This window comes from Erythrolamprus reginae, chromosome 3 (genome assembly GCF_031021105.1).
Source record: "Erythrolamprus reginae isolate rEryReg1 chromosome 3, rEryReg1.hap1, whole genome shotgun sequence".
In the NCBI taxonomy this organism is placed as follows: Eukaryota; Metazoa; Chordata; class Lepidosauria; order Squamata; family Dipsadidae; genus Erythrolamprus; species Erythrolamprus reginae.
Genome location: NC_091952.1, coordinates 94544640 through 94565085, shown reverse-complemented (window position 1 = coordinate 94565085; position 20446 = coordinate 94544640). Strand labels below are relative to the sequence as shown.

At 37.5% G+C, this 20446-nt stretch overlaps 1 protein-coding gene across 22 annotated transcripts in view; it reads right to left on the bottom strand.

Moving 5' to 3' along the window:
• Positions 1-20446, bottom strand: part of ADGRL2 (adhesion G protein-coupled receptor L2) — a 312721-nt gene that overhangs the window by 243668 nt on the left and 48607 nt on the right. For 21 of the 22 annotated variants that reach the window (XM_070746215.1, XM_070746219.1, XM_070746217.1 and 18 more), the window contains exon 1: positions 10665-11787. The exons of the other annotated variant lie outside the window; for it this stretch is intronic. The gene's annotated coding sequence lies outside the window, so the exon portion shown is untranslated. Of the gene's footprint in view, positions 1-10664; positions 11788-20446 lie in introns of those variants that run through there. 22 annotated transcript variants of the gene reach the window in all.

The following is a 20446-nucleotide window of genomic DNA, read 5'->3' as shown; positions in this document are numbered from 1 at the left end:
CTGGCTCAAAGTTTGGCATCAATTACACTGAATACGAGAGTGCAGATTTTAAGAAAAAATAAGCACATAATCTGGAAGGAGAACAATATTGGGGGGGGGGGACTACCAATTTTCATTAAATTGTTTTTTTTCCTCTCTCTCTCTCTCTCTTGCAAATCAAAGAGTTCTATTCTTTTCCACAAGGGGAAAATAATTTAATTTTGTTTGATGTACATGTTATAACTATTGTGCCTATCTAATGATCAGTATAATTTCAACAAAATTCAATCACACTGCTGCCAAAAGTGCTAGAGAAGTTAAATGGAACTATAGTTAATAACCAATCTACACCACTGTTTGAATCCTCAAAGAAACTATTTTATCAGAAAACTATAATATCACTATTTTATTCACAGATGGAAGAATATTTAAAATATTTAAATTTTAAATATTTAAAAGCCTTTTTAAAAGAGTCAGTTCTTATCTCTCAGTACAATTTTTTGTATTTCTATTGATTTCAATGAGGGTTTCCATGAGATAAATTATATAAACAGTATATAAACAGACCATATTTTTTTTGTTTAGTATATTGACTTTAGTTACACAAGCTTAGTTTATCTGTTTGGCATATTCTTTTTCTATTAATCATTAGTAGCTTCCATTTAAAATTCACTTTCTGACTTACAAAATTTCAATCTTAGCAATCTGTGAGTAAATTACAGAAATAAGGACCAAACTCTGATATGGTTGGTAATGCAGACCATGCTATGCTACCAAAGAGGAAAAATATGAAAGTTAGTATCAAGTTTGAATAACAACACAAACAAAAAGAAATAAATTTATATTTTAAATATAAGGAATACGGTAAAGGAAATATAGTTAAAGAAAATTATTAAAACAAATTTATAAGGGCTTTCAGGTTCAAATTAAAAATTGAACGTTTATTTTATTTTAGACAAGCATATCCACAAAGGGACATTTCTAGTTGTTATTTTGGTTATTTGTTATTATTTTTCATGTACTGATTCTTTTCTACTACTTCCAAATGATGTGTTCCTGTGGATATTAGTCAAAATTTAGTTAGTCATAACCAGATATGTTGGATTGGAATCATATAAATCAGAACACTAAATCAAAATCTCAGTGTAAGTTTAATAATCCAACACATAGATCAGGTAAGGACAACATACAATAAGGAAGGGGGTATAGATAGAACAGCCATTTCAAAAACAAATGAAACAGGTAGCATTTTTGAAAACCTTAATTAGTCTCCCACGCACAGCAAATATAAGCCAAAAGAGAAATGAACCATTCACTCTAGAAATTCTGTCTTCCTTTCCTAGTGTTTTATTTTGTCCATCAATAAACAACACTGCATTTTCAGTTGCTTTTTGCAAGTGAGCAAGATTAACTTGAATAAATCAGACAAATTTCTTCTATGTATACTAATGCAGCGACAATGATTTCAAAAGACATTCATCTAGTACAGATATGCACACCCGCCACTCAACACAATCAGGTCTTGTCAGTCAGTGAAGAATATTTCATCAGCATTAAAATGCAATCACAGTTGTTGCTGATCCCTCCATGCCACTGAAAGGGCACGACAACTCTTAGGGAAAGTATATCTTTGGGGATCAATTTTATTTATCTAGTACAAAAGGTCTCTATATCATTATCTTCATTGAGTCAACAAAATTCTTCCTTTAAATTTTGACCAAAAAAAAAATATGTTTTAAGCATACCATCAAGCTATGACATGTCAAAAATGGCAAAGACAATGGCTGAGTCATATCAACAATCATCTTCTATCATGAAATCCAACAGCAGTGCTTGCCAAAAAAAATGCCACCCAACAACACTTTACATGGAAAAACAGCAGAATCTGAACGTTGCTTTGCTTGTTTGCGTGTATGTTGTATGCATATTTATACAAACAAATTTGGTAGAATCACTTTTGGTGGGTGTGTCAGAAATTCTTGGCATGCCAGTAAAGATATCATTCCCTCTACAATTTCAGTTGTGAGAGCCATTGCTTATCTACGTAAAATAATACAGGCAACTACAAAACAGACCAGCAAACTTTGAGATTGCATTAATGCAGAAAATTCTTTAGACTAAAATCCTTAAAGTGGGGGCAAGAAGGGGGATCTAAAAACAGCTCAGGAAGACTAAGAGTGCTCAGTGACTAGAAAGTAATTCAAACATAAAATGGAAAATCAATGATAGGGGGATAATGGCTCAATTCCTGAACACTTGTACTTCATACAACATTTCGTTGCAGATCCTACTTGTAATTTTAGGCTCAAAAATCTCTGATGTCTAATAAGCCATTGGTCTACCACATAAATGATTACTCAGTGGTCAAAACTAAAAATTATTTCCCTCTTCTGAGTGATTGTAATGATTATATACTCTTATATAAAACCCTGCTCCAAAATCAATTCTAAATTCTACCTCAATTTAATTATCAGCAATATCAGCAAAATGAGAAATCAAACTATCTAAAATAAGGCAGTCATTCCTTCACTCAACAGCAAAGAACAATTTTAGAGTGAAGGAACTTTAAGTACTCTGTCAACTGAACAAAATAATAATCAAAAGGCAGACACTATTCGTACAAAAATACAGCAGACAGAAACTGCTGTGCCAAGATAGTTGAGTGCAAGACTGAATTTGCGTCAAAGAAAACAAACTGAATGTTAAAGATTTTAAAATACAGGAGGTGGCAACATGCTCAAAAGTTTCAATAAGCATTCTGGAAATGTTTATAGCAGTCAAATCTTATCATCTAAATTTTCACAAATCATGAATCAAACTGGTATAATTTTAATAAATGTGTATAACATGTCTGTTTTTATATATTGTATATCTATTAATTGATCATACAGCAGGATGTTGTATCTTTGGTTGAAGATACTATTTATTCTCTGAGAATTAACATATCCACAAACAAATGCTGGTCTTATAATAATTATTTCTACAAAATGTTTTCCCTGCTTGAAGATAATAAATGGAAGAAAACAAATGGAAACTTTTACCTGCACAATATCATAAAAAGCCGAAGGTGGCAGCAGGGATAGGGCTTATTTTCCTAGTAGTAGACTTTTAGCGCAAACTTAGCCTAATATCTCCATTTTTAAAATGGCTGAAAAAGATTAAAATATAATTGCAAAATTAGCAAAAATAATGTAAAAATTAAAATAATGCTTTAGACACAAATCCTCTAAACTAATGATAATTTATTTCAATATATTTGAGTTAGGACCCTAATTAGAACTTTATTTGAATTATCCTTTGTGCAAACTGTTGGCTAAACAGATGAATTAATTACAAAGTGCAGTATCTAAAACATAAGATTTAATCAGTCATTCATTTTTGATGTGCTTCCTGTAAAAAAATCACAATTTAACGTTGAACAATTGAAATAGAAATATTTATAAATCATGGGTCATATTTAGTGGCACAAATCCATTTAAAAGTTAGTTATTTCTTCACTTAAGAGAAAACAAACAAATTGCAATACATTTTTGTTAGGTAGGGAAGGAGGGAAGGAGGGAAGGAAGGAAGGAAGGAAGGATCAATCTTGCAAGAGTGGCAATGGATGTCAAATTCTTGTCTTTGTTTTAAATTTTAAACCAGTGAATACCTGCTTCATTCTTGCAACTTCTTCAGAGAATTATTTCTGTCTATAAGACTCTCACCACAGCCCATAATTATGTTGTGTACTGTTTATTCATTTGCCTTCAGCTGAAGAATAAGCGCAGAAGAAGCTTATTTCATAATCAGTCTCTTAAATTCCTTAAAATATTTTAATGTCACTAATCCCTCTATTCCAAGACATCACCCCCCCAAAGATCCCTCATTTCTTCTCAAAATATGCTGCTCTACTGTCATTCATTGATTATTTTTGTGCTCTGTAGAGGGAGACATTACCTCTGGACTAGAACATACCTCAATTTTAACCTGAGGCAAAAATCTGGTTTAACATCTTTATTCAGTTGGCATTTGTCTTCCCTTTTCAGCTATTTTATTCACGAATTCGAGTGAGATAACTTTGTGATTCACAAAGGGACTCTCCCGAATAACATTGTTATGTTGCCTTTCCCTTTTAGTTAAGACAGTCCTAGAGATTCAGTGAAGCAGGAGTTTATATGCTTTAGGAAGCAAAGGCAGGTGTGAAATGTCTCAATGCAAGACCTAGAAATTCTAACTTCTTCTACAGAGGCAATATTTTCAGTCTACCGAAATACAAAACATATAATCAGCAGACAAAATGTGCATGTTTGACACCACCAAAACCACTATCGCACACTCGAATATATATTTTACTAAAGCTGAACAACAGTTTCTGGAATAATAAACAGTGTTTTCCTGCACTGATGGCATAAATGTGTATATTATTAAGACCACTCTGTGAAGTACAATTTATATTTAGCGTTTATTTTTGCTTGAAAAATTGATTGTCCGTCTATCCACTTGAAAAACAAGTTCAATACCGTACTGATATTATATTTCCATCAATAAATACAGCCACAAAATTGAACTTAGCAACCATGTCTCAAATAAATAGATACAGGTTATGTTTACTGTGAAAAATATTGTTACGCTTTGAGGAATAAAATTAAAGCAGTATAAATTGACACCTACTAGGTTCTTTACAGAGAAAGGAAGTAGCTATGGCTGAATGTGCAGACTAGTGCATATTCTTCTTAGCGCATTAAATATTGCAATTCTTGATCACTCTAAGCAATTTAGACACTACATGCAAGTTCCTGCTTAACAAGGCAACCTCATTTCTGTGATTTTTCGGTGTAAATTGATTTTTTTCTTCTTAGCTGCTTTGATAATTGAACAAAACTATACAACCGTGATGGGATTTTATTTACCAGCATACAATGTATAAAGTCTTCTGCAAAGATGAAGCATATTACTTCATAAAACTTAATTCTGTGTGAATTTCAAGTTGCATTTAAGCTAGTTTCTACAACTAAAAACAATTTCTCCCACTAAAAGAATCAATAGTGGTTTTGTTGCTATTCTGACTGCACTTTCCCTGCAGGTGTTACTTCTGTATTTACTACAATCTACCACTATGTTTTTGATCATTACTTCTTTGGGGCTGAGGGGGGCAGATAGCAGACTTCAACGCACTTGCAGAATGCACTGTTACAAATGCCACATGGGAAGGAAATAATGGCATATGCTAATTATATACTATTTCTCCAGCTTATAAAATGTACCATTTGTGATAATTGTCCATAATATTTCTGGTAGTATAATTCAAAACCTGTTAGAGAACATTTCCCCCCTAAAATAAATCTTAAATGTGGCAAGTTTTCAGTTCCAATTAAATAACTGTCACGTCTATGTCAATAAAAATACTTATATTTACAAATGCACTTCAGAATTCATTTTCATCAGAAATAAACCAAGTAGTAAGAAATAATCCATTATATTTCACTAAATTGATACGAGGTTATCATTTTTAATGTATCTTTTTTAAAATGCATTACCCCAGTTCTTCAGCTAATATAAAACTGAAGAACTGGGGAAATCTTCAGCAAGTATAAAGAACTGACTGAATTAACTACTTTAAGCATAATTGTAAAACATTAATGAATCCTATCCATCCAGAATATTTTATCTGTTTTAACTTTAGGGTGTGTTTGTTTTTTAAATGCATTATCAAATTATGTCTACTGGGTTTTTTTCCACTTGCCATATTAGCCCTATGAAATACTTAGATAACAGTTCCATGTAATATGTGATATGTAACCATCAGGGTTGGTGGTAATTTCATTACAGTACTGTAATTCTATTATGAGTAGCATGATATTTGTTATCCCATAACTATTCTTCTGCGAAAGGATTAAAAATTATAAACGTATCCCAGTTACACCTGATTATTCTTTCCAAGTCTTGGTGGAATAATAATGGGTTCTAAAACTTCTTATTTGAAATTACTAATGCAAAATAAGCCTAAAATCCTGAGATTAGGTGTAATATGTACTGTGAAACAGCTCATTTAAAAAAAGAATACATTAAAGAGAAAATGTCTCGAAATGACAGTAAATTCAATTATATTTGAGACATACATTAGGGAATCCACTCTGGAAATTGAAAGCTTGTTATTTTAAATATCAATTCATATTTTTCTTAACTTTTTAAATGTAGTATTTATTATACATTTGCATTTATCATTAGGAACCCCAAATGGCACGTGATTTCACCCTTTTGCAAGCAAGTACAAAATACTAGAAATTACTTATTTCATTTTGGAATATGCATTTTTGTCAATTAAAAATACAATAGTAAGTCAGGCTAAGTGCCAGATATTGATATGATAGAAAATCAGTTTATTTAAATGTCAGTTTATACACACACACACACACACTTTAACTTTGATTTCAGCAAAAAAAAATAGTATATCTTATGTACCCTTTTTAGTATTTCTCATTACTGACATGTGAAACATGAAGCCATATTCTGAGATACAAATTATGGGGCGACTGCTAGGCAGATTTTCTTTTAAAAAATACTTTTCTCTGTTTATTTGAAGGAAGGAAACATACAGAAGCTCCCACTGTTGTCTTAAATTAAGACTTGGAATACCACTTGCAAAATTGCTGTTCACAAAATGTGCTACTTGCTTTGATGTTCTGTTCATGAATATGGAAGCTAAATATGTAAATAGGTGTGTATGCATGAGAGGGAAAGAGGGAGAATGAATGTTTAGTGAATCTCTCAAATCAAAACCTTAAATCACTGGTTTGTTCTATCCCATATTGATGCAAGTTGATTTCTCCATCTGCTAGCCTCCAGAGCAACCTAAAATCTATGTACAATTTCTATTGCTAACAGAACATAACCCACTATGATTAAAAATGGCAGCTTAAAGACTGCTATGGCACATTAATTTCAAAGTGGCCTAATCTTGCTCTATAAAATGCTGTAAGTTTTCATTCTATGACATTCTCCAGCATTTGAAATTGACAAATATCAAAATAAAATCCAATGTGTCAAGATAATAAGATAATTTTTAGATTATCTCTATTAGCTCTACAGGATAATCTATTTCTTCCATAGCACTCTGTATCCAAAGCAGAAAAGTTAAAAGCAGTTCAAGTGTCCTAATGAAAACTGTCTCAATATATATCGTTCAAATGGGTACTAATTAAGGGGAAAGGGCAACTTTAAGAAACTTCATTCATTCATTTAAGAAACTATCCTTATATATAATTTCACATTATCCTAAACAGACCTTATACAATCATGAACTATTTTGACTATTTCAAAATAGCAGAATCCCCAAACATGTTACATTAGATTTTGTTCCCATTTTATTTCTAGATAACCCTCTTTGTTTACGAACAAACAATTCAGAATGTCAGAACTATCTTATTATAAAACAATTGGATTTAAAATTGAGCATCAGAAGTCATATCAAATGCCCTCTGTAAAGACCTGATAAGCTGGAGAAACAAAAATAAGTATGAGAGAACTTAAGAGACGACAGGAAAGTTATTTTTGTGAAGCCTAATATATCTCCTAAATTCTGATTTCCTATGAATGTACCATATTCTGCTCCTCTCCATGTCTGCCAGATTGTGAATATTGATTTTTAAAGATAATGAAGGAGTAAAATGAGCTATCTCTTTTACTAGCACAGGATAATCAGTACTACTACAAATGAATAAAAGGGTGCAGATGCAACAGCATCTTGAAATATAATTTGCAAATATTCTGTAGGCAGATGAAACAGCAGGTTCTTGCTATAACTATTTGAAGAATATTGATTTCACAATTTTTGAGAATGGCAGTAACAACAGCAGCAAAAAAAACCCAGCACATATCATAAACTTACCCATATATTATTGGGTATATATTAATGAAAAAAGCACCTAAGTATTCTTAATACCTTGAAAAATTTGTCAATAAATTTACCAGAAACTTAGTTTCAAAAAACAATGCATTCCTAGTGAAAGAAATGTGGACTCATTTTCAAAGGCTGTGAACAGAATGGACTTTTATTTCAAAGACAGATTTGTGTGGATGTGTGCCGTTTTAAGTAATTAGAAGTTCTTTTCCATTCAGTCCCCCAATGCACTGATATGTACACCATATCCAAGGATGAGCCAGAAAGAAAAGGCCTCACAAATCCCACTAACAAAATAACTCACAGATACCAGAAACTATGCAACAGTGGCTGCCATGAAAGAGGTCACTCTTTTTTCTTGGTATAAACCATTAATCAATGGAATATAATTGTTTGGCTGCTTACAAGGGCCAGCAGAATACAGACTATGTTTCTTCCCTGGCATAATTACAAAACAGCAAAAGTTCAGAAATATAACCCAATTCTACCTCCCCCTTTTACCCCTTTTCAATTCCTCACTGCCCTTTGGGCCTCTGCTTTGGAAGCAAATGGAAGACAGACTGAAGTTTTCTCAATTGAGCTGAAAGCTAAGAAACCTTTGATATGCAAATGGGATCCTTCAAAGGGTAAGAATTCACACTTGCATTAATTCAAACAATTTGTGCAGAATGATGTGAAATGGCACCTCTTTTAGTAGCAAGTAACAAAAGGGAGGGAATCTGAGTATCTGAAGAAACCAAACAACAGAGGATTTGTTCTGCAGGATCCTTTCTAACAAGGACAGTATTTTTCTGGAGGAAAGGAAAAACACACCTGAAGCCCCAAATAAGCTATTTTTCCTTTCTGCTATACCAATTATATGTGCATCTAATAACCATCACTAGTATTATCAGAAGCTATTATCTCCAACATATGAGCAAGCAAGAAATCTCCCCGTACCTGAAAGCCTCTGGGAAGGTAATGTTTCCCCCCCCTATAATCCAGTATCACCTTCCCCTAAATTTCATTGTGACTTTTATTTGTGATATTCTAATGCTAAAAAGAAAAAAAGCAACATCCTTTCAGAATTATCCAGCACAGCACACACAGAAAACACACACACACTTTCTTTGCATTGTCTCCAGGTGGCCCTAGACTTCTTTCTAAAGCAAAGAAACCAGTCTTTAGGCCACAACGGGGAAAGAACTGTTATTTATTGCTAAGTGAAAGCCCTTCTAGGGGACACGCAAAGGACGGGTTTGATCCCATCTGCTTCCTTGTGTGATAGGTGAAAACGTGTGTGCAACAAGTGGGTCTTTTTTATTCAAGGAGTGCAACTTTTCCCTTTCAATATACAATTGAAATACAAGAGGAGGGAACAAGAGGCAGCAGGGCCTGCTTAGGCATTCATGCAGCCAGATTAATGAAATCAACTGCCAGGCAGTTTCTCTCTCAGTCGGGGAATCTGTGCTTCCACTGAAGAATGTTGGAGGAGCAAACTAAAAACAGAGAGGAGAAAAATCTCTTACAGTAACAGGATCCAGATGGCTCTTGCTGTTACTATAAAACTTGTAAGGCTGCTCTTGAGGCTTTTTTCTTCCATCTCTGAAGCAAGAAAGATTGCCCAAGGAACTTTCTTACACATCCACACCAATACTAATCTCTTTCCATGGTGAAATGATAACTTTTAAGAACAGTTAGAAGACAATGGCTACAAAGATCTGTACCCCACGCCCCTCTATACATTTCTTGTTCAGCATTAGCCCCACTCTCTTTGGCAGGCTTCTTTGCAAGCGAACTTGTTTAAAAGCAGCAGAAAGCCTGGTGTCTCCTTACAGGGAAGTATCACAGGGTCTTATGAATAGCTCTAACAAGCTGACAATTATGCAGTACATTTTTCAAAAAGAAAATGAATAAAGTTCCATCGAAATTGCTGATAAAGGCTGCCAGATCAAATGAGTAGGGTTGGGCAAAGTTTAGCAAGTCAAAGAGATCCCTCTCCTTGAACCCACCCAACCAATCCGGGTCTGATGCTAGCCACCCAACAAGAACAGGCAAAACAAGGGGAATTAAACACTCCCATATGAAGGTGTTCTTCCAAAACCTCACTCTTAACAAGAACTTGGTTGCTAAGGGGTATCAAGGCGTTAGTCTCCCTGGACTGTTCGCTTGGCTTGAATCTGATCTACCTGCCTCCTCCTCTACCAGGACTCTTATGTCTTTTGTCCAAGATGCCTTAATCCCAAGGAGTGCCACATTTAACTTGCCTTGATTCACAACTAATTGCATTTTCAGGTCACCCTCTTTCTTTCCCTGTCCCTTGTTTCCGTGTCTCTTGGGAAGCCCCACTGGCATTCACAGCCACTCCTTTCTTTGCCAGAAGAAGGAAGCCAGTAGATCATTGGAAGAAGTGGCCATCACAAATCTTCCTCCACTTCCCTAACCTACATGGGCCTCAGGTCCAGTCCTCACTTCTTCCCTGGTCATAAATAATACTCTTGATTTATGTAGTGGGTTGATTTTTTCCCCTTTTTTAAAATAAAGGGTAAAATAGAAATGTTTGAATGAATGCGAATAAGCAAAACAGTGGGACGGGAAAGAGTTCCCGGCATCTCACGGGTGGATTGGCCGGGTTCCCTTTTCCCCACAGGGAAAACAAAGGACTAAGGAACGAGCACCCCGTTCTCCCACGAAGCCGCCCCCTCGCGTGCAAATGGCTCGCAAAGCAGGAGGAACCCAAGTAAGCAAACAGGTACCGTAAGTAGAGGAAAGCTCATTCTCTCTCACCCCCCCCCCACCTCCTACCTCCCTCGCCAACCTCGCTTACCTTTGGATTTGCAGCCAATTGCGGGCCAGGCTTTCTCTGGCATCAGGGTGCCCCAGAAAAAGAGGTGCAGGATGAGTCCCTTTGACGATCACGAGGGTTGGGCCTGGGAAGCGGCAGCAGAAGCAAGCCAGATCGGCGTTGAGGCAAAAAAAAAGAAAAAAGAGCCGGGCTCTGGGTAGAAGTGTTTAGAAAAGCCAGAGAGAAACAGAGCTTTTGCAGCTCGCTGAGCTGGGACAAAATAAAAACGTACAAAAGGCAGCGGCTTCTTCTCCTTCGTCCTTCTCCTTTGCTCCAAGCAAACCCAGCCAGCCGAGGGGGCTTTTGGAGGGGTTAAGTCAACATTTCTCTCTCCCCCCCGCAGTTCCCAACGCGCGCTGTTCTTTCTCTCCTCCCCCCCTCAAAAAAAAGAGGGAGGAAGGCAAATTATCGGGGAGAGAAGAAAAGAAACGGTACAAAGAAATAAAAAATCGAAACAATTCTGCCGGCACTCTAAAAGCACCACAACAAAAGAGAGCTAGGTGCAATACCCACTGGATACGACCAGTCCCGGAGTCCTATATTTTCTCTTTTCTTTCAGCAACCGGAACGGGTTTTTTTTTTAAAGAAAAAAAAAGGAAAAGGAAAAACAAAAACCACGATGCCAACAGGAGGGTCAATTCGATCTTCGGGTCCTTTTCTTCAGGGAGGACGCAAAGGCGAGAAGTGGGGGGTGGATGCAATTGCAATGCGCAGAGAGACCCATGCATTAAAGGGGCCGGGGGGAGATCAAATATTTTCTTCTAAAAAGGCAGCCTCTCTTTCTCCGTCCTTTTCTTCCATCTTCTTTGCATCACCCTTGGTGACATTCTTGGCCTCTGGCAGTTCCAAGCCCTTCCTTCTTTCTTTCCTTCCTTCGGGCTTTCACGTCTCTCCCTCGGATGCTCTGCTCCCGCCTGCCCCGTTGAAGAACAGGAGATCAAAAGAACCCAACTGGCCGCGCTTAAAACCCGCGGGGAGAAGAAGAATAGAGTCCGGGCATGAAAACCGCCCCAAAGAGGAAGCCAGGAATGGAAAGGGTGTGGAGGGGGGAAACCCAATGAACAGTACCGCCAGGTCCTTTTCGTTCATGCACCTCTCCGTGTGTGACTGGGGATTGCGAAGTCCTGACACAGACTCTCCACTAGCTCTGAACTGGAGCCACCTCCAGCCTCCACCTCTTCCAATCTCCACCCTCTCTCTCTCTCTCTCTCTCCCTTTCTCTTCTCCCCACCCCTGGGCTCAGCTAATCATATAAACATATTATCGTGGAGAGAAACGGCGACAGCGGCAGCTTTTCTTCTTCCTTCCCCCCCTTCTCCTACACCCCTCTCCCGCCCCCTCTTCCTCCTCCCCCTCCCTTCCTTTCCTCCCCTCCTTCTCCCGCCAAAAAAACTAGGGAGTTCTGGCAAATAAAAACAGATTAGAGGCGGCTAAGTCCCAAACGTGAAACGGATAATCTAAAAGCTCGATCTGCCACCACTGGCCATTTTCCAGTCCATTTCAGCTGCTTGCGGCGGCACCGCTTGGGGTGGGGTGGGGGTGGGAAGCGGGAAAAGAAGGTGGGCTGGGATATATGAGAGAAAGAGAGGGACGCACACGGAGGGGGAGAAACGGGGGGCGGAACGGCGTCGGTGTAAGCTTGAGCCGGTCAGGCGGCGGCAGCAGCAGTAGGAGACGCTGGTTCCCTTCAGCCAATGGCTGCGTCGGGCTTCGGGGCAGCCTCGAAGCGAGAGCGCATCTCAGGGTCCCGACTGGAAAGGCTGCTTTTGACGGCCGGGATCCCTTCCAACCGGTCGCGGCGCTGCAGACTCGCAGACGCCGCGGCCGTTCGCTTCGCCGGCCCTCTCCGCCCCCCCCCCCCCCTCGCACAAAGGGCGAGCAGCGAGCGCCCGGGCTCTTTCAAACTTTAGTCGCCGGCGTCCCTTCTCTTGCCCGCTCCACCCCAGCCCGCCCTTCCCTGCCCTGTTAGCCCCGCGATCCGAGAGCATCCACGTTGCCGGGCTAAAGCGCGGTGGCAGCGGGGCTCGCAAAGGGAGGAAGCTTAAGCGAACGCCGCGGGAGAAGCGAAGGCGGCGGGAAGCTTTGAAAGTTCGAGGCGCGGAGGAGCGTCGTTCAGCAGGTTCCAAACGTCCAGCCTGTCCGCCATTATTCACTCTTGACGGTTCTGGCCGCCTGCGTTAATGTATTTTACGCTGGGAGGTAGCGAGAGGGAAACCTGAGCAAGTTGCCCACGTGCAGCATTGGGGGAAAGCAACAGAGAAATCAAAAGAAGAAAATTATACACATATAACAACGACCCTCGCTGAGCCCCATGCTTGCTCGCTCCTTCCTTCCCTTCTCTTTCTTCCCCTTCCTTCCTTTTCCTTCCTTCCTATCAGTGTGTAAATATGTATGTCGGCACAAGCTCAACAAAGCTTGTAAATAATTTGAGGAAGCTGTACTTTCCCCAAAATACTGTGAGGGGGCGGACCTTGTTTATTTCCTCACGAAATTCTTTCAGATATAGAATTTTTCTCACTTGGACACTAAAGCAAACTCCACTTCAGGAAGTTGCTATTCGGTATGAAAACTGGATGTTTTTAAAAACTGCCATGTCTCTTGGACTGGTTCACACATCTGATTTCATACACCTCAGGGGATGGCAAGTGTGGAGCTGTTGCCCTGCAATAACCTGCACTGATCACACTTTTAAATACAGTATGTTGTAGACGAAAGAAATTTACACATTGAATCAGTAAAGCAAAAGGTCTGTTTCATTTATCTGCAATATATTTGAAAACCATTTCTGAATGTTATTTCATTAGAACCTTGGCCATATCACCGCTGAGATTATTGAAATGAAAAAAAGTTTGACTTCACCAAGAATGGATTTTTGTGTGAAGAAATTGCAAGCTCAGTTCAATTCTGACATGAGGATGAATCCTAGACTAGTGATATTGTTTAATGTGTTATGTAAGCATTTCGTTCCATTCTGATTAATTATTTTTTATTATTTGATCCAATAAGGCTGAAGTCTGTCCATTCCACTTTAAATTAATAATAATTATTGATACCAGACATGCTGAGATTATATTGTCTATTAGTTGTAAATATTCTGTATGGTTTCTGTTTCATGTTTGTAGTAAGAATGTCAAAGCATTAATATCCCCCTAATTTAATTAAATAACTGTGAGATAGTTATTTACTAGCCTGTATATGTATACAGTGTTCCCTCGATTTTCGCGGGTTCGAACATCGCAAAAAGTCTATACCACGGTTTTTCAAAAATATTAATTAAAAAATGCTTCGCGGGTTTTTTCCCTATACCACGGTTTTTCCTGCCCGATGACGTCATGTGTCATCACCAAACTTTCGTCTGCCTTTAATAAATATTTTTTTATAAACTTTAATAAATAAACATGGTGAGTAATAATCTAAATGGTTTCTAAGGGAATGGGAAATTGCAATTTAGGGGTTTAAAGTGTAAAGGGAAGGCTTGTGACACTGTTCATAGCCAAAAATAGTGTATTTACTTCCGCATCTCTACTTCGCGGAAATTCGACTTTCGCGGGCGGTCTCGGAACGCATCCCCCGCGAAAATCGAGGGAACACTGTAAACTGAACATGATTAATTTATCACATGGATAAATAACATGACACTGAGGTACTAATGTAGGAGACTGGAGAGAGTGGGCTTTCACAACAACTGGTTGTATAATTAGTTACAAAATGTATGCAATGTATGTAACAATACAGACACCCTATGATCAGACCATAAGTACAATATAATTGTACTGAGGTTGAATAAAACTATAATACACAGCAACCTTGGATCATGGGTCATGGATCTGACCCATGCATTTTTACCCCACCCTTTCCTTTTGGCTATCGTTTCAAAATAGATCACCACATCTTAAACCACTTTCACCCCTGCCTATACTATCTGGGATATGAATCAGATTGTCCTCCCTTTCGCTTTGCTTTTCTGTGTTTGTTCTATCCTGATAGACAACTATGTGGAAACCTTCAGGTCACTGATGTAATTGTAGACGTTATGGGGGAGAAAGGATGAGTGAGATGTTCACAAATAGTATGACATAATTCAGGATTCACTTGGTCTACTTCCATCCCATTAAAAAAGCAACATAAAAAGACACTCAAGCCATACACAAAATCTTACCGTTTCCCCAAAAATAAGACATCCCCTGATAATAAACCCTTTTGAGCTCATTCCCCTGAAAATGAAAATAAAAAATCTCTGAAAATATTAAACTGTAAGCACAGCTAGATCCCACCATTTCCTCCAGGTAGGTTAGGGCAGTGTTTTTCAACCAGTGTGCCGCGAGACATGGTCAGGTGTGCCGTGAAGCTCAGAGAGAAAGAAAGCAAGAGAGAGAGAGAGAGAAAGCAAGAGAGAGAAAGAGCGAGAGAGAGAGAGAAAGAACTAGAGAGAAAGAAAGCAAGAGAGAGAAAGAGCAAGAGAAAGAAAGAGAGAGAGAAAAAGAGAGAGAAAGAAAGAGAGAGAGAAAGAGAGGGAGGGAAGGAGAGAGAGAGACATAGAGGGACGTAGGGAGGGAGAGAGAAAGAGAGCAAAAAAGGAGAGGAAGGAAGGAAGAGAAAAAGGGATGGAGAGAGAGAGAAAGAAAGAGGAAGGGAGAGAAAGAGGGAGGGAGAAAAATAGAGCGAAGGGGAGGAAGAGAGAGAATTTTTTTGTTCAAACTTTTTTTAGCCGTCCCCCCCCCCCCCCCCGCTCAATGTGCCCCAGGGTTTCGTAAATGTAAAAAATGTGCCGCAGCTCAAAAAAGGTTGAAAATCACTGGGTTAGGGAGACAGCTGGAAAAAAGATAAGATGTCTAGAAGAGGCCTTTCTTGTTTCATGCACCTCAAAATAATAAGACCTGCCCAAAAATAAGGCCTAATGCTTATTTCGGGGTTCCAAAAAACTAAGACTGGTTTTATATTCAGGGAAACACGGTAAAATATAAAACATGGGCGGTATAGACTGTTGCAAGAATATTTTGGTTTTAAAGCAGTCTTATAGATGCAGTTTCTATTAAAATCAAAAATACTTATGTGTTTACTGGTATACATATTACAGGTACAAAATAATTACAGCTTTGCATATGTGATACAACTGTAACACACCCATATCCTGATTGTCTGGCCAGGTCTTTTTTCCCCCTTCCCTTCCTGTTGTATTTACTACAAGGCCCAGATTGTTAGTCAAAAGCCTCTTGTATTTGCTCTGCTTGCCACCATTAATTGCCCTTAGGGTCAATCTTCTGAAATGAATTATGTCAGTTTCAGAGCCAGTCCTCCCATATTAGCTCCACTGTGCTACCACAAATTGTCCTAGGGTTATTCTCCTTGAGTGACTTATGCAGTCCACCTGAAAGAGCTGAATCCTTTACATTCTGGGAGGCTGCACAGAAAGTTTTAGGTTTAGGTTTATTGGATTTATATGCCGCCCCTCTCCGCAAACTCGGGGCGGCTCACAACAATAATAAAAAACAATACAGTACATAATACCAAATCCAATGCCCACCCATCTAGTTACAATTTAAAATTAATAATCTCATAAAAACAGTATATATATTTTTTAAAAAAACAAAAAAAAACCAGGCACACAGTCAATCAATCAACAAAACAACATGGGCAAGGGGGAGGTGTTTTAGTTCCCCCATGCCTGATGGCAAAGGTGGGTCTTAAGGAGTTTACGAAAGGCAGGGAGGGTGGGGGCAATCCTAATCTCAGGGGGGAGCTGGTTCCAGAGGGTCGGGGCCCCCACAGAGAAGGCTCTTCCCCTGGGTCCCGCCAGACGACAAAAAAAAATCAGAAAATCAGATAGGAAACATTTTCACTTTCACAAAGTTACAATAACCTTTTGGATCTCTTGGCATAAAACCTTTTGCTACTTTTTTTTTAAAAAACAAAAACTGCTTTAAGAATATAATTATCCTTCACAGCATAAAAGTAGTGGTCTTAAGTGTAATTTGAAGTGATTAAAAAGAGTCCACACTCTAAACAACATATACCTTGAAAATTAGTCAATTGAGGTTTTTTTTCTCTCTCTGAAATAATCCATGAGGCCACAAAAGACAGTAATATCGCTCATTTTTGTAAAACATTCTGCATGCCATGATCCTTTATTCTCTCCTAGCATGCTAATACAGAAATGAATTGACTCCTTGTGTATAATAATCAGTACAGTTGTAGAGAAAAAATTAATGTATCTATTAAATAGCCTATATTTTCACCTGATTTTAGAGACAGTTCTGCTGGATTTTATATTATTCATAAGAGAACTAGCCAATGATTATTTGTTTCCTTATCCCAACAACAAATTCAGCCAACACACTCGTAACCTCACAAGCTGAAATTTTAATATGTACATCATCCTCCCCATTCCATTTAGTATCTGACCAGATAAGGTCCATTACTTCAACATTCAACATTAAATCACATTCTCCCGTGCACACACACACACACATTTGTTTTTCATTTTGTATAACATACCCGGTGGAGAGATCTGGAAATTTAAGAAAATCTCACATTATTATTATTTTCAGATTCCTCTACAAGGCTTTTTGATAACAAATTAATATAAGATTAATGTCCTAATGTGAAGATAGTGATGTAAAATCAGAATAAAGAATATGCTTCTGACATTTGTTGAGGATTTTTAAAATATATAAGTACTGTGTTCTTTTCATGTTTACCTTCTGAATTTAAAGACTCTGACCGTTCTGAGTCTGGAATAGCTGGAAGCAAAATGTTGTTCAAATAGAAGGAAGACATCCTTTGGAGAAGAAAAAGCATCTCATTGCCTGGGTTTTATGAAAAAAAAGATAGGCTCTATAAAAGAATTCCAGGGTGCGCAGATTAAGTCTTCTCTAATTGTGCATTATCCAACCACCACATCTCAGGATGTGCAAAGCTTTCTTGAGGGAAAGAAAGAGAGAGAATCTAGGACAAGGAATTCACTGTATAGAAAAATAAGAATATGTGCCATAATCGAAGAAGAGTGAAAACTTGAAAACTACTTTTTTTTTTTGACTGCTAGATGATTCACATGGAATTCTCAAAGTCTCACAGAGAAAAAAATTAGATCTGACAGCCTGGAGATCTAAAAGACATGTTCTATATCTGGGAAAAAAATCACTGAATCTTGCTTGCTTCTGTGCTATAGGACAACATTGTTACAGGCAGCTAAGATTTCCCTAGGTATAGTCAGTTTTACTACAGGTACAACAGTGTTTATATGCTAGTCTTGCTTTTCAAAGGGAACCTCACTGATCTCTTAAAAGAAAGCCAAAGGGTCACATCCCCTCCCCCATCCCCCAATTGTTTAAAGACAACATGAAAGTGAATGTTATATACCAGAACTGGATTATTTAATCAACTGACTGAAAACTGAAACAAGCTGGCTCTGATTCTTTAACTTAAATTCCTTTGGGCTGTTAAGTATTATCCTTACAGAGCTTTTTTTTACAAAAACAAAGTTGGTATATATAAAGTGATCAAATACATTAAGTTACACATTGAACTATATCTTATTACATAAACTATATATCTGTAATTCAAAGGTAAATGCCAGTGCAAATGAGAAACTTGCATGGGGACTACTCTAACATAGGGCCTGCTAATGACCTTTGTACAGTCAGAGACTGGGAGCAAGACTGGGTCACAAACCTTGCAACAATAAACAGGGATTATTGTGTTTGCTTTTCTTTTGCTAGGAGAAAGAAGAAGGGGAAAAAAATCCTTATCTATTAGTTGTCAGGAAAGAACGAAAGAGAAAGATGTGCGGGACAGGGAATTACAGAAAACTCGTGCAAGTGAAAGTTTTGCACTTCGATGGGCCCTACAGACATTTTGTCACTTTGCCAGAGGACAAGTACTTGTATTTTCTCCCTCTCTTTCTCTATATGTAACCTTACATAATAGTTGTTTATAATATAGGGCACAATCCAGTTATAGCTAAACATTGATGGTCTTATTGATCTTAGCAGGGGAATTAAGCATGTGCAATCAATGCAACCTAAAAGGGTGTGATTTGGGCTGGATTGCTTCACATACTGTAATTGGGTTGGAATATCAACAGATCTTCATTGTGTTTCTTAATGTGGATTAAATCCTTATTAAGGGGATAAGAACAATAATAAGAAAGCTGTCTCAGAATACTGATTTTAAAAGCATGCCACTAATTATAGATTTTACAACCCCACTATTTTCGCACTAAGAAAATTACACAAACATTTGGTTTTCTTCTGCAATTTCAGCCAGACATTGTTTTTTTGTCAAGACTGATAAAACATTTAATCCAACATTAATTCTACTTTTGTGTGATCACAATATTTTGTGCTTATGTGTGAAAAAATAAAAGATATATGATATAACTGTTACCTCTTATGTACTTACATAAGGCTATATATATTGTCCTTACAATGCATATTCTGTGTATTCTCTTTGCTTATATCTTATCAGAAAATGAAAACTTTTGTATTCATTCTTCATATTTATCAATCACCCTTTTTATTTCACTTCGGCTCCATATTTTAAGTGTTTTATACGGTATATATTCGCTTAAAATTGCCATTTTTTTCTCTACTCATATACCCAATTTACAATTAGTATAACAGACTATTTGATACCTTACAGATTTAGTTTTAACAAGAGTTTTCATTATTGATACTTTAAAAAAGCCAACCGCAAATATCAGTTTAGGGTTTTATTGAGTATGGGGGCCCATTTCATTCACTAATAACAAGCTGCCTAGAATAAGATAGGCGGCAAATAAACTTAACAAATAAAATATTAAAGCAAGCAAAATAACTGATAAATCAACAGCATATGAGTTTCACTGCTTGCCTGATTTCATTGGTGATGCCTGGGTCATATTTGATCAAATGATGAACAATGAATATCATCAACAGCTTTCTTATCTGATCCACATCTTTAAATTATCTTAGTCCATGCAAGTATAGAATAATGCAGTACTTTCATGACTGTTCTATGATTCCCGATTTTCAGACCATAGAAAATGGTTTCAAAAATTATTTGAAACAATTGTGATGCTTGTGTTGTTGCTTAAAGAAAAAAAAGCAGCAAATCACCTCCCCCAACACAATTCTATTAAATATTAGATTTTCCTTTCTGTTATAGGTGCAATTCTAGCCAAGCCAGTAAGAGCTATTCATATACCTACTGGATAAGGCACTTGAAGATTAATGGCCAGCCATTATGGATTATTGCAATGTTTCTTAAGGAATTGTGTACAGTTTCACTGTATATAGGCTCTAATGAAAGGGTTCCCGACAACACTTTTAGCCAATTGTCCTGAAAGCTGCATTCTTGGGGAGAGCAGATTGAACCTATCTGACAAAATGGGATAAATTGCCCTTCCAGTTAGAGCCATACAATGTTCTTTTCTCTGCTCGACAGAAATAGTTGGAATACTCAACTACAATCTGAGTGCAAATCTTGGTACATGGTATACAATTCTGTAAAAAAAAAAAGTATTCACCTCCTTTTTAATTTTCTGAATTTACCGGTAGTATATTTTTGCTCTGAGTAAATTAATAATCCTAAAATTTGGTGCTCGTTTCATTTATTTCATTAAAAAAGTAATACAATATATAATATCCAAGTGCAAAAAGTAATTCCATCCCCATCCTATTCAATCCCTTCAATTAAAGATGTGTGAAAATGTCATTAACCAATCAGAGCTGACCTCAAGCAGCCAAGTCACATAAAATCTCACAAACATTTGCTTTTCTCACAAA